This window comes from Adiantum capillus-veneris, chromosome 29 (assembly GCF_014529385.1).
Source record: "Adiantum capillus-veneris isolate H3 chromosome 29, ASM1452938v2, whole genome shotgun sequence".
Taxonomy (NCBI): domain Eukaryota; kingdom Viridiplantae; phylum Streptophyta; class Polypodiopsida; order Polypodiales; family Pteridaceae; genus Adiantum; species Adiantum capillus-veneris.
Genome location: NC_140959.1, coordinates 80,842,999 through 80,858,264, shown reverse-complemented (window position 1 = coordinate 80,858,264; position 15,266 = coordinate 80,842,999). Strand labels below are relative to the sequence as shown.

Sequence of the window (15,266 nt, the reverse complement as noted above, 5' to 3'; positions counted from 1 at the left end):
CGTGGATATGGAAAGGAAGATCTAGGTTGTTTTTACTAATTGTGAAGGGAAGGACTTTCTCTAAATGCAACCTTGATGTCATCATCTGATCATCCTTCAGTTTGGTCAGCTCTTTGAAAGCTTATGGTCTTACACAAGACCTTCACACAGATGAGAATCCACAATGAGTTTGCAAGATATACCAATGTGAGCATGCAGAAAGCATATGCGCAAGCTCATTCACAAAGCTTTAGCCAATATCATCGTGTTGGTTAGAACAGTCGACAAATGAATGTCGAAACAGAAGGTACATAAAATACTCTATTCTTTACTCATTACTAAGAACACTGTGAAATGAACGCACTGAAAATTGCACGCTGCCGTGGGAATGACACGTTCCCTCGTATTATAAAAATTGGGGAGGATTGTGCAAACTTCCCCATGCAAGGAGACTTGCATGTTTTCCTTTTTTCACAAACATAAAAAGTGGACAACATCTAAACGTGAACATATTCTAAACGACTCATATCATTTATTTATAAAAATTATAACATTTGCATGGTTCTTTTGTGAGGTACATTGACCAAAATTGGGGCTTCCATATTGTATTAAGGAAGATATCAATCAAAAAACAAGAAAACATGCTTTGATGAAAGGTAACAAGCTCTTTCTTTCTTCTATTTTCTTCTTCAAGGACATATTCTCTTGTTGCATCTTCATATTACACAACCACACTTCACAAATGACAACAATGCATACAATAGGGCGAGATTGAATCAAAAGATTAATACAATTTAAAAACTAAGGACAAATTTGGACATATCCAAGTTGGGGCATGTAGATCATGGCATTGTGAACACAAGACCATGTCAACTTGAGGTAACAAGATTTGTGGAAAACAAAACACAAGCGCTCTCTCTCCCTCTCTCTCTCTCTCTCTTTCAAGCTTCTCTTACTCTTGGACTCACTTCAATTCAATACAAAAGCGGCTAACGAAGCACTGTAGTTCTCTAAGCACACATAAATCCTTTTATGATATTTTTCAAAAGGAAATGATATATAAAACGCAACTTGCTATGCGTGCTACTTGAGCCCCCCCCCCCCCCCCCCCCCCCCTTCTCCAATGTTCACCACCTCGAGGCGAGGATGCTAATACAGCATCTGCCGCTTCTCTCGAGTAAGCGCATCGTCTTAGCCTCCGCCTCCCCGCGCAGGTTCCAGCTTTTACAAAGCCTGGTAGCTCCTTATCTCTCTCTCCCCCCCCCCCCCCCCCCCCCCCCCCCCCCCCCCCCCCCCCCCCAACAAAACACACACACGAACGATATATCTAACACACCACCACCAACATTACTAACGCCTTAGTCTGTACAAGGAAACAGCTCGGCACCATCCAGATAATGATCAAGCATTCTCTTAGATGTTGGCTGTGCAGCTCGTCTCGCTTGATTAAGCATGAGAGGGTTATAAAGGGAAGTGAAGAGAGAGAGAGAGAGAGAGAGAGAGAGAGAGAGAGAGAGAGAGAGGAGGAGAAGGAAACTGGTAGACGCCTAGGCAACAATGCAAAGAGACCTAAACGGACGAGAGAGAGAGAGAGAGAGAGCCCAACTGTTACAGTCGATTTTCAAACCTACTACCAAAGGTTTACTTTTGAGTGAGGGTGGAGCACCATCAGATGGTGCAATACACACCCACTCTTTGACTGATTCTTTCGTGATGAATCCTCCGTTCATCTCTCTTCCTGAAGTACATGGAGGTACTTTCAATAGAGCGTTCTTTATTTGGGCTTACAAGACACTGCTTTGTTTATGGTAGAGCATGGCATATGGCAGCTGGATGCACATGGAGAGTGGAGCGTCCAAAGCATAGACAGTAGGAGTGGACCGTTGAGAGCATAGACAACAGAAAGTTCTTCAAAAGAGGCGGACAAAGGTACTATAAGAACAAAGGCACAGAGAGCTAGGAGGAGCGTAGCAAAGAAAAGGAGGAGGAAGCGTCAGAGCTAGACAAAGGTAAGGTAGAGGCTTCTTAGGTTTCAAAGGTTTACATACGTAGCAATCCTATTCCATGGATCCACCTCTTGAGACTTCTTCCTCTTCAACAACTATACCACTTGCTTCTCTAGAGCCTGATAAGGCTTCTTGGGATATTAATGTGCCTTCATGCGGTTCATACAGAGATGAGAGTCCGCTTCCGTGCTCATGGAACTATGTGAGGAGAAATTTTCACCTCTTGGACTTGATAAAAATGTAGATGTAAAGAGATCTGAGAGATTGAGAATCTTGAGGATTGTGCCCTTGTTGATGAACATTTTAGAAGATTCTTATCACAAAGTAATGACCGGCATGAGCATACCTGATCGGAAGAGAGGAGGCTAGAGTTGAGCTTGGCTCGATGGGCGGACCCAAATCTAAGTCGTGACAGGATTTGTAGTGGGATTTGCATCGCTGCGGTTGCTATAGTGATAGTGTGGACACTGGTTGCTTTTGGTTTGAGTTATGGGAGCATTGACTTTCTGGGGCACCAACTTTTGATTGTAGAGCTGTTGGGGTGCTAGTTTTTGATAGCAGTTGCTTTTGGGCCTACGTGCCTGAGTGGTGTGTTGTCCGTCTTAACGCCTTGTCAATGACTCGCCAATTTATTGTTAGAATAGGCAGCGGATGTCCCAAATTGATGACGTGGCACCACCTCTAGGGGGTTAGAGCCACTAAAACCCACGTGAGGACAATCGGCCAAGAACAGACAAGCGCTAAAAACGTAGGAGTGCTGATGTGGCACAATTGTATGGACCAACCTGTAATTTGCGGAGCTGTTGCTGGCATGGCATTTTGGAACCCTCTTGCGCATGGCTCTATGTGCCACATGGACATGCTTCATAGACCTCTAGAGCCAGTTTTGGAACCCTCTTGCATAAATGGTTTGTACATGTATTCTGACAGATGTTATTACACTGCGGTGGACATCTCGCATGCCGTGCATGTAGTTTTAGGTTAGCGGAATTCAATGAGCCATTTTCCGCGTCAATCAGATTCATGGATCAATAGATGTGCGACAGCTTCACCCAGAAATTGAGCTCTCGTCAAACTTATCAATAAATCATTTTAATGATTTTATTTAGAAGAATTTGGAGGTTTTGCCCTACCTAAACCTTATGGAGTTTATAACCTATAAAATTGGCTTATAAAGGGAGCATCCAGCCTGGCGTTTTGCATCTTGCAGACCAGTTTGGCGTTTTGCTCCAGATCAGCACTAGTGTTTTTAGATTAGCTTTCAGCCTTGGCGTTTTTGCAAAATTCCCCAGATGAGCCCAAGCCTTGCAGAATTCAGCACAACAGCCAGCGTTTTCAGATTTCAGCCCCTTTCCATCGTGGGAAACGGCTTGGATCTATATCACGTGCACATGGCTTTGTGTGCCATTGTTAGGTGCAGCGGAATGAATGTTTGTGCTTTGCTCAAGATGAGTGCTCTGAACTGTGCTCAAGGTTCCTTTTGTTCTTATGGAAGGTAGAGCCTTCCATTCTTAATAGAAAGTGCTATGATCACAAATAAAGTGAATGGACACTGTGCGTGCAAGTGTATGAGACTGAGAGATAGAGAGAGAAGAGAGATACGACACCAGAGACGTAAAACCCTCCTCCGAAGGCCCTACTCTTGTCTGCGAGAGTGGTCTACTTATGATTGCACAAAGTGGTACAATGACGATGCAATGGACTGATGCAATCTGGGATTATGCCGATGACGACGACGGTGATGACGACGACGACTTTAGGGCTGAAATCTGTGGTCTTCTAACTGCTGAATTTCGGGACTGTTTCGGTGGCTGAAAATGACTGTTTTGGCTGCGTTTTCGAGGCTGAAAATTGGGGTTCTTCTGCAACCAACTTGGGTTGAATCTACTGTTGTCCAATAGGGGTGAAAACGCTAACCGTTGATGCATCTTCTGCAGCCAAGGGCCGAATATCAAAAACGCTGATGCCTTCCTCTAGCGTTAGTGAAATGTTGATGCTTCTGGTGTGCTGGCGATGATGCACAGATGAAAACGCTAGGGCTCTGTGTTGATGGCGATGAAGCAATGTTGATACGCCGGACCTTGGGGAAGTACTGCTGGGAAAACCAAAAACGCTAGCCAGAGGGAGGAGGTAGCGCCAAGGTTGGAGGTGTTCAGCGGGTTGTGCTGAGAAGTTATCTGTTGAGCGGGGAGCTTCTGCTGCCTCTTTTGCCAGAAAGTGCTAACTTGGGTTTGCTTATATATTAACTTAGCAAAATTGCCCTACCTACTTTTGTTGGGAAGTCACTTAAGATTAATAAGTGAAAATACCAAAAATAGGCTAAAATCATTGGAAAAATCCCCTAATTGATTCTAATGGATTCTGATGGGAATACTGATAATCATGCGGTGTGCAACCAGAGGATATGCATCTATGCTAAGTGACTGGGCATGCACGGTCTACGAATAGACTCACAAAAGTGCCAGATCACTTCTAATCTGGATTTACTAGACTGATTGAACCGACTGAACCCTTGTCGTGTTGTAGCTTGTCCACGGACACATAGGGTTGGATGTGTCACGTGACATCCCCTCCTTTTCAAAGTGAGGTATTGGTACCGAACCGTATGACGTCAAGGGAGATTGCCAATAGGATCCGGAATCCTGGAAGGGACTCTTCGTCGGCCCACTCTGATGGGTGGGTCGTGTGGTACTTGAACTTCATAAAGGTCTGCAACGCTTGCTTCTTTGGGCTGCGCCGAAAGTGACAGTCTTCTGTATCTCCTTCCTTGCTTCAACTTCGTCTAGAGTCGTGCTTCTTTCATCTTCAAGAATCTCCATGGCTGAAAATTCCTGAAACCACTTCCAACACAGAACCATGAACATACTCATTCCATGTAAAGTTAGTGGAAAAAATCGTGTCGTCCTCATAGACTGTGCATGCAATGTAGATGAACAAATAGACGGAGTGCCAAACGGTTCACTACATATACGCAAACAATGAGATCGAATCTTTCTCCGATGACCTAAAGCAATCAACTGTGGCAATTTACAGCGGAAATGTCGATGCTTGGTGCTCATACTTTCATGTGCTCGTTGTACGAATGTGTCATGCCAAGGAAGAGACATGGAATGCGACTTCCTTACATACTTACTTTTCAGCTTTTCATGAACAATCCGCATACATTCGTGCTCATTCATGAGTGAAACGTGCTCAACGAACAATATGTCATGCCTAGTAAAAGGGGTCACATAAAGACGCTGACTAAAATACAGGAAACGATTACGAATGAAACACTTGTACAATGCATACGTATCAATCATGTGAACACATAATACTTCCTGTGAGGGATCTTTGAACCTAGGCTCGAGAGCTAAGATCGCTTCTTCTTGAGGGGGTTCTTTGGACCTAGGCTCGAGAGCCAAGATCGATTGTTCGTGACTGATCGAATCTGCAATGAGGTTAGCTTCACTAGAGAAAGTATCCACTAACACATCATCCTTGTGAACAATCACATCATCTTCATGCAACTCATCATGCTTGTGAGAAATCACATCTTGATCATGCAAATCATCATGCTCGTGAGAAATCACATCTTGATCATGCAAATCATCATGCTTGTCATTGGCAACCAAATCAGCATGCAAATCCTCTGTGTCATGCTTTGGAGAAGAAGAGACTGAGAGAGTCTTCTTTTCCCGAATCTCTTGTATCTGTGTCTGAACTTGAGAAAAGAGTCGCAAGAACTCTTTCATGTGTTGGTCGCTCTTTTCTTTGATGGCTTTGTTCTCGCGAGCAAATTCTGCTTGTCTTGCTTTGTTCTCGTGATCAAATTTGGCTTGACTTTCTTTTTCTTCCAAGTCGTATTGATGCTCTATGGATGCCATTCCTTCTTTGTATTCACGATCTATGGCTGCCCTTCGTTCTTTGTAGGCCTTTCTTTCTGCTTCTCTTTCTGCCTTTCTTTCTTTGCGTTCTAACTGTCTTTCCTTAAACAACTTCTTGCGGGGTTCTGTTGAGAAGGTGCCCGTTGAGCGGGAAGCTCCTGCTGCCTCTTCTGATATTGAGTGCTAACTTGGGTTTGCTTATATACAAACTTAGCAAAATTGCCCTACCTACTTTTGTTGGAAAGTCACTTAAAAATAATAAGTGAAAATACCAAAAATAGGGAAAATAGGCTAAATGCACTGGAAAATTCCCCTGACTGAATCTGATGGATTCTGAAGGGAATACTGATGATCATGCTATGTGCAACCGGAGGATATGCATCTATGCTAAGTGACTGGGCATGCACGGTCTACGAATAGACTCACAAAAATGCCAGATCACTGCTAATATAGACTTGGATCACTGCTAATATAGACTTGGCTGGACTGACTGAACCCTGATCATGCTGTAGCTTGTCGACGGACACATAGGGTTGGATGTGTCACGTGACATCCCCTCCTTTTCAAAGTGAGGTACTGGTACCGAACTGTATGGCGTCGAGGGAGATCGCCAATAGCATCCGGAATCCTGGAAGGGACTCTTCGCCGGTCCACTCTGATGTGTGGGTCGTGCGGTACTTGAACTTCATAAAGGTCTGCAATGCTTGCTTCATTGGGCCGCGCCGAAAGCGACTCAAAGTCTTCTGTGGCTTCTTCCTTGCTTCAACTTCGTCTAGAGATCTTTCTTCTTCAAGAATCTCCATGGCTGAAAATTCCTGAAACCACTTCCAACACAAAACCATGAACATACCTATTCCATGTAAAGTGAAGGAAAAAAATCTTGTCTTCTCTAAAGACTGTGTATGCAATGTAGATGAACATAGAGACGGAGTGACAAACCGTTCATCAAACACATGCAAACAATGAGAGCGAATCTTTTCTGTTTGATCGAAATCAATTATCTGTGGCAAATTACAATGGAAATACCCATGCTTGGTGCTCATACTTTCATGTGCTCGTTCGGAAACTGTGTCATGCTAAGGAAGAGACATGGAATGTGACTTCCTTACATACATACTTTTCAGCTTTTCATGAAAAATCCGCATACATTCGTGCTCATCCATGAGAGAAACGTGCTCAACATACAATATGTCATGCCTAGGAAAAGGGATCACATAACGATGCTGACTAAAATACAGGAAACGAGCACGAATGAAACACATGCGTGCGTATCAATCATGCGAACACATAATACTTCTTGTGATGGTTCGGTGGACCTAGGCTCGAGAGCCAAGATCGCTTCTTCTTGTCAAGATGAGTGCTCCGAATTGTGCTCAAGGTTCTTATGGAAGGGAGAGGCTTCCGTTCTTAATGGAAAGTGCTAGGATCACGAACAAAGTGAATGAACAATGTGCGTGCAAGTGAATGAGACTGAGAGATAGAGAGAGAAGAGAGATATGACACCAGAGACGTTGTAAAACCCTCCTTCAAAGGCCCCACTGTCGTCGGCGAGAGTGGTCTACTTTTGATTGCACAAAGTGGTACAATGACGATGCAATGGACTGATGCAATATGGGACTATGTCGATGACGACTACGACTTTATGGCTGAAATTTATGGTCTTCTAACTTCTTGTCCATCATTCTCTTGTCGAAAGCCTCCATAGGAGTTAGTTCAATCGGTGTCGTAGATGGGGAAGGGTCAGAAAAACCTCCTGGTGGGGAAAATTCTTCTTCGCCTCTCTTATGCTCATCACCTCCAAGCGAAGTATCCATTCTGCTTCGAGTGATGATCATTCTGAAGTCGTGGGGTCTTGTGGGTTCTTGTGGTCTTGGGTTCTCAAGTTCACGAGGAACTTGGGTTCTTGGGGATCTTGGGTTCTTAAGTTCACGAGGAACTTGTGTTCTTGGGTGTCTTGGTTCTAGAGGTTCTTGAGGTTTTCTTTCGCTTGCAAATCGTGTTAAAGAAGGATCTTCTCTTCACCCGAGTTCTACTCTTTTCCGCGGGCGCACCCCTTGGCGGCCTTGCGCTCACACCAAGGTTGCTTTTTCCCACCTCACGTCGATTGGCCGGCCGCTAAGTGCACGGTCCACTCTCAATGAGTGAAAAGAGACACAAGGGGAGGCTGGACAAGCCCTTCTTTCTTGGGATTCCTGTCACTCTTCAACAAAACACGATTAGGAATCGACACGCCCAAGTAAACTTGGGGTCATGCCACCTCAACAAGCAAAAAAACATTCTTGTGGTTCTTTTCTTGAGTGATATAGAACACTGCCAAAGCTCTCATACCAACGCTACGTGCAACGGAATGAATGTTTGCGCTTTGCTCAAGATGAGTGCTCCGAACTGTGCTCAAGGTTCCTTTTGTTCTTATGGAAGGTAGAGCCTTCCATTCTTAATAGAAAGTGCTATGATCACAAACAAAGTGAATGGACACTGTGCGTGCAAGTGTATGAGACTGAGAGATAGAGAGAGAAGAGAGATACGACACCAGAGACGTAAAACCCTCCTCCGAAGGCCCTACTCTTGTTGGCGAGAGTGGTCTACTTATGATTGCACAAAGTGGTACAATGACGATGCAATGGACTGATGCAATCTAGGACTATGCCGATGACGACGACGGTGATGACGACGACGACTTTAGGGCTGAAATCTGTGGTCTTCTAACTGCTGAATTTCGAGACTTTCGGTGGCTGAAAATGACTGTTTTGGCTGCGTTTTCGAGGCTGAAAATTGGGGTTCTTTTGCAACCAACTTGGGTTGAATCTACTGTTGTCCAATAGGGGTGAAAACGCTAACCTTCTGATGCGACATTGGTTGAAAACCAAAAACGGTGGACTGATCTGCTCATTTCGGCCTCCATTTCCACTATAGGCAGTACTGCACAGGCTGTTTCGTCATTTTGTGCATAACAGGTGCCTTATAGTCTTCTACGGTTTGTGCTATATAGCACGTGTTGTTCCCGCTCCGTTTCTCCTGCAGTTTTCACATCAGGTGCAGCATTTACCATGACTGACAACAACAACACAGATGTGTTCAAGATGTTTGCTGCCAAGGACAGGTTGGATGGGGACAACTACCCTATGTGGGCTTATATGATGCAACATGTTCTTGTGTCAAAGGGCGTCTGGAACATTGTGCAGGGCATTGATGTACGTCTTGGTTCTGAGGATGTAGGCGATGTTGAGGATGTTGCAGGTCTTGCTGCAAGGATTGCTGCTGTTAGAGTTGTTTTGCCTACGGCAGAACAAGCTCGTTGGGATGTTAAGGATGCGCAGGCTCATGCATTGATTGCGTTGTTTGTGAAGCGCACCATTGTTCCTCACATCCGTTCAGCAAAATCTGCAAAACAAGCTTGGGATATTCTAGTAGGTCTTTATGCAAGCCGCAATGAGGCTAAAATTGCTTTGCTGCATAAAGAGCTGGAGTAGAAGATGATATGGACACTTTCCGTGCTAGTGTCCAGGATATCAATGAGCGACTTATTTCTGCAGGAGAAGTCATTTCAGACAGTTCCCTTGTGCAGACTGTTCTTGATGCCTTACCAGATTCTTACTAGACTTTTGCTAGTACTTGGAGACTTATGAACCAAGGAAATCCATAAGTTGTCAAGTTGATGCATTATGCACATTGCTGTTGCAAGAGTCATTTTCCAGAAAAAGCAGGACTAGACAGCGTGCAGTTGAACAGGCTTTTATTGCTTCTCAAAGAAAGGGTGGTAACAACAATGCAGCCACTTCTTATGGTTCTGCTGCGAGTGGCAAAACTTCTGTTCCTAATGCTTCTGTTGACAGCACCTCGTCTGGAAATTCTGGTGATAAGGGCAAAAAGAAGATCCGTTGCCATTATTGTAAAGCTAATGATCACTTGATCAAGTCGTGTCCTAAGTTGAAGGCAAAAGAGGCTAAGAAGAAAGAGGGTGGTTCCACTGCAAATGCTGGTTCCACTACAAATGCAGTCATTGTTGAGTCTTCTGTGAAAGGAGACTGTAATGCTGATGTTGATGCAGAATGGGCTTTTAGCGCAGAGTGCACTTACAATCCTGTTGTCTATGATGCATGCTTGTCAGTTACTGCAGATTCACATGTGTGGTATTTCCACAGTGGTGCTACAAAGCACATTACCTCACATCGTAAATTGTTCATCTCTCTCTCGTCCGTCTCTCATGGAAATTCAGTCACTTGTGCCAACAATGCTTCTTATCCGGTTCAGGGAGTTGGAAAGATTGTGCTTATTGTTGCAAATGGCAGTTCCTTCACACTTGTTGATGCACTTTATGTACCACGGATCAAGAAGAATCTTTTGTCTGTATCCGCACTTGCTAGACTTGGACTTGTAGTCAAATTTGTGGAGGACAGATGTACAGTTCATGATCTCAGTTTTGGTGATTAAATTGTTGCATCTGGCCTCTTGTTCCGTGGGTTGTATAAGCTCACTTTTTATGACAAGTGTGGACAAAATTTTGCAAATGCTGTTGCAGATTCAAGGGCTATTTCAGATGCAAAACTTTTGCATGCACGTTTTGGTCATCTGAATTTTGCCAGTTTGCTGCGTTTGCAGAAATCTGATATGGTTGCTTCTTTGCCGCCTCTTGAAGCACTTGTCAAACATGTTTGTGAAGGCTATATTTTGGGTAAGATGCAGCGTTCTAAGTTTCGAAAGGATGGTTCAGTTTGGGCCACATGCAGGTTGCAGCTTGTGCATAGTGATATTTGTGGGCCCATGCAAACTCCGTCCTTGGGCAATTACCTTTACTTCGTGACTTTCATTGATGATTACTCTAGGCATGTATGGGTATTTCCGCTTAAAGCGAAGTTCGAAGTTTTTATGTGCTTCAAACAATTTCTGGCTATGGCTGAAAATGTCTCGAAATGTACTATGGGCATCCTCCGTTCGATCGAGGGGGGAAGTATATGTCTCATGAATTTAATGCATTTCTGGCTAGTCGTGGGATAAAACACCAATGTACAGTGCCTTATACACCTCAGCAAAATGGTGTTGCTGAGAGGAAAAACAGGTCACTGACGGAAATGGCATGATGTATGGTCAAAAGTCAAGCTTTGCTGCATACTTTTTGGCTTGAGGCCATCATGTGTGCCACTTATGTACTTAACAGGTGTCCTACGAAAGCTTTGCAGTCTATTAATCCATATGAAGCATGGCATGATAGAAAGCCTTCTATGGAGCACATGCGTGTTTTTGGCTGTTTGGCATATGCTTTGGTGCCACAAACACAGCGCAGAAAATTGGATGATAAGGCTGTCAAATGTATTTTTGTTGGTTATAGTGCTGAAAGCAAAGGTTACAGGTTGTATCATCTGCAAACAAAACGTATTCTGGTTTCACGGGATGTAGTGTTTGTGGAAGATTCTGTTCAGCCCTTGCTATCATGTACTAGAGACAGTAATGTAAGCTCACAGGACATTTATGACACTTTGTTGCCTCTTTTCAGTGGTGGAAATACGAATGTAAGTTCCAATGAGGCAAATGTACAGCCTATGGGGTTTTTTGAAAATGTTATAGATCAGGCTATTACTGATGCAGATGTACATGATGTACTTGATGAGGAAAGGGCTGAAAATGAGCAGGCTAGAGGTATGCCAAAATGGCTGGTGCACACTTTGCGTGACAGTAAATTGGATGCACCTTTGTCTAGTCGCACTCGTTCAGGCTCTCGCCATGCATCTTATGCATCAGATTGTTATGCTTTGGCTGTGTCTAACTTACATGATGTTGAGGAGCCTCTGTCTTTTGATGAAGCACAGAATTCAAAAAATTGGATGGCTGCCATGCAATCAGAATATGATGCACTTATAGAAAATGACACATGGACTTTATGTGATTTGCCTCCTGGGAAAAAGGCCATTGGTACGAAGTGGGTTTACAAGTTGAAACGCAAGCCGAATGGTGAGATTGATCGCCATAAGGCTCGACTTGTTGCAAAGGGTTATGCACAACAAAAAGCCATAGATTATGAAGAGACTTTTGCTCCTACTTGTTGTATGACTACTGTGCGTTTTCTATGTGCATTGGCAACTCATTTTGGTTGGGATGTACATCAATCAGACATTGTTACTGCTTTCTTGAATGGTGACATATTTGAGGAAGTTTATGTAACGCAGCCTCGCGGTTTTGTCATAAAAGGACAAGAGGACAAAGAGTGGAGATGTAAGAAGGCTTTGTATGGGTTGAAGCAATCTCCTCGTGCTTGGTATGAGAAAGCTGACACTCATTTGGTCAAACAAGGTTTTCGTAACAGTCCAACAGAAAGCACATTGTATGTAAAGCGTGAGGGTGATGTACTTCTCATTGTGGTTCTTTATGTCGATGATTTGCTGATCACTGGACCAAATGAGAGACATATTGCTGAATTTAAGGCTGATTTGAATGCTACTTTCAAGATGAAAGATTTGGGGCTGTTGCATCATTACTTGGGTATACAGTTTAAGCAGTGTGATGGTGGTATTGCTTTGTGTCAGAAAAGTTACATAGAGACATTGCTATGTAAGTTTGGACTTGAAGATTGCAAACCTATTGCCACTCCCATCGAAACATGATTGAAGTTGAGTTTACATGATGCTGGCGATCCTGCTAATGTCACACTGCTGTTGGCTGCCTCATTTATGGATGCAACACGAGGCCAGATATTCAGTTTGCAGTCTCACAGGTCAGCAGATTTATGCATAGCCCAGGGTCTAAGCATTGGCAGGCTGTCAAGAGGATTTTCCGCTACCTTAGTGGCACTTTACATCTTGGCTTGTTTTATCCCAAGGGGGGATCATTGCCGCCAGACTTACATGCTTTTTCGGACTTAGATTGGGCTCGTTGTCTTGACACGCGAGTGTCCACAAGTGGTTTTTGTTTCATGCTTGGTAGTTCGTGTATATCATGGTTGAGCAAGAAGCAACCTACTGTGGCCACTTCGAGTTGTGAGGCTGAGTACAGGACAGTCTTCACAGCTACGGTTGAGTGTGTATGGCTTAGACGCCTTATGGCTGATTTGGGTGTTGGACAGGATACTGCCAACACTATCTACACTGACAGTCAGAGCGCATTGGCAGTTGCCAAGAACCCAGTTTTTCATGCTCGCACAAAGCACATTGAGGTGCATTACCACTATGTCAGGGAGAGGCTCTCAACAAGAGAGATCAGGTTGGCTTATGTGCCAACACAGGACAACCTTGCAGATCTTTTCATAAAGGCATTGTCTCGTGAGAAGCTTGAAGCTTTCCGCAAAGCTTTGGGCTTACTCCCCTTTGTGGACTGATCATGTCCTTAGGGCATGGCAGTTCCCTTTACTCATGTGCCAGCTCTCGTTCACCGCATCACTCCAGGGGGGATTTGTTACAATATACATGTGGTAGTGATGTGTGTGAACACACTAGGACCGCCGAGGCATTTTTTCCCTCTTTAGGAGGTTTTTTCCCCCGAGCATTGTATATACGCCCATCACTCTAGGGCTATCTATCTTTCCATTGCATACTAAGAAACACACTCTCTATTGTGTGCCTTGAGCTTCCTTCGTCTTCTCCAAGATGTGTGCGTTTCTCTGCAACCCTAATTCAATAGTCACTTAAAAATAATAAGTGAAAAATATCAAAAATAGGGAAAATAGGTCTATGCATTGTAAAAATGCTCTTGATGGGTTCTGATGGAAATTTGATGATCATGCTGTGTGTAACCAGAGGATATGCATCTATTCTAAGTGTCTGGACATGCACGGTTTGCGAACAGACTCACAAAAGTGCCAGATGACTTCCTAAGCTAGGCTAACTGAACTGAACTAAACCCATGTCTTGAAGTAGGTTGTCCATGTACACATAGGGTTAGATGTGTCACGTGACATCCCCTCCTTTTCAAAGTGAGGTATGGTACTGAACTGTATGGCGTCAAGGGAGATCGCCAACAGCGTCTGGAATCCTGGGAAGGACTCTTCGCCGGCCCACTCTGATGCGTGGGTCGTGTGATACTTGAACTTCATAAAGGTCTGCAACACTTGCTTCTTTGGGCCGCGCCGAGAGCGACACAAAGTCATTTGTGGCTCCTTCGATGGTTCAACTTCGTCGATAGTCATGCGTCTACCATCTTCAAGAATCTCCGAGGCTGAAAATTCTTGAAACCACTTCCAACACAAAAACATAAACATACCCATTCCATCTAAAGTGACTGGAAAAATACTATTCTTTCGAAAAAACTGTGCATGCAATGCAGATGAACAAAGTGACGGATTGTCAAACTGTTCATCAAACATACGCAAACAATGGGGTCGAATCTTGACTTTCTGATCTAAATCAATCAACTGTGGCAAAACACAATGGAAATGCCGATGCTTGATGCTCAATCCTTCTTGTGCTCTTTCTGAGATTGTGTCATGCCAAGCAAGAGACATGGAATGTGAATTCCTTGGGTGTAAAAATTTCATCTTTTCTTGAATCATCCGCATACATCCGTGCGCATTCATGAGTGAATCGTGCTCATCGTACAATATGGCATGCCTGTGAAAAGGTATCACATAATGACGATGACTAAAATACAGGAAAGCATCACGAATGAAACACTCGAACAATGCGTGTTGACTAATCATACGAACACATAGTACTTCCTGTGGGGGTTCTTTGGACCTAGGCTCGAGAGCCAAGATCGGTTCTTCGGGATCTATCTGTAAGGTGCAGCAGAATGAATGTTGAACTTTGCTCAAGATGAGTGCTCCAAACTGTGCTCAAGGTTCTTTTTACTTAGGGAAGGGAGAGCCTTTCGTTCTTTAATGAGAGTGCAAGTGATCACAACAAAGTGAATGGACACTGTGCATGAAGGTGCATGAGACTGAGAGATAGAGAGAGAAGAGAATACGACACTCGGATGTTGTAAAACCCTCCTCCGAAGGCCCCACTTTCGATGGCGAGAGTGGTCTACTATTGATTGCATAACCGGTACAAGACTCTGATGTACTTGAGGACTATGATGCAATGTGCGACTAGGGTGCTGTCGACGGCGACGACTTGACTCTATCTTTGGCTGAAAATGGTGATGAAGTAAACACTGAATTGGCTAAATGTTGTTGCTGCAAAAATGCTATCTGCTGGTCTCTTATGTGCTGCTGAAAATCGTCGTTGTGCTGCTGAAATCTGTTGCTTCAAATTGCTGATTATGGCAGCCCAAAACACTGACTATAGCTGTTAGGTGCAACGGAATGAATGTTTGCGCTTTGCTCAAGATGAGTGCTCCGAATTGTGCTCAAGGTTCCTTTTGTTCTTATGGAAGGTAGAGCCTTCCGTTCTTAATGAGAGAATGCTATGATCACAAACAAAGTGAATGGACACTGTACGTGCAAGTGTATGAGACTGAGAGATAGAGTGTTAGGTGTAGCGGAATGATT

The 15,266-nt window shown here is 43.9% G+C and overlaps 1 protein-coding gene across 4 annotated transcripts in view; it reads left to right on the top strand.

Annotated features, from left to right (window-relative positions):
* Positions 1-1,093: 1,093 nt before the first annotated feature.
* LOC147419468 (uncharacterized) overlaps positions 1,094-15,266 on the top strand; it is a 149,309-nt gene continuing 135,136 nt past the window's right edge. For 2 of the 4 annotated variants that reach the window (XM_086505589.1, XM_086505586.1), the window contains exon 1: positions 1,094-1,215. The gene's annotated coding sequence lies outside the window, so the exon portion shown is untranslated. Of the gene's footprint in view, positions 1,216-1,847; positions 1,989-15,266 lie in introns of those variants that run through there. The other 2 variants (XM_086505587.1, XM_086505588.1) reach the window with 2 other exon arrangements.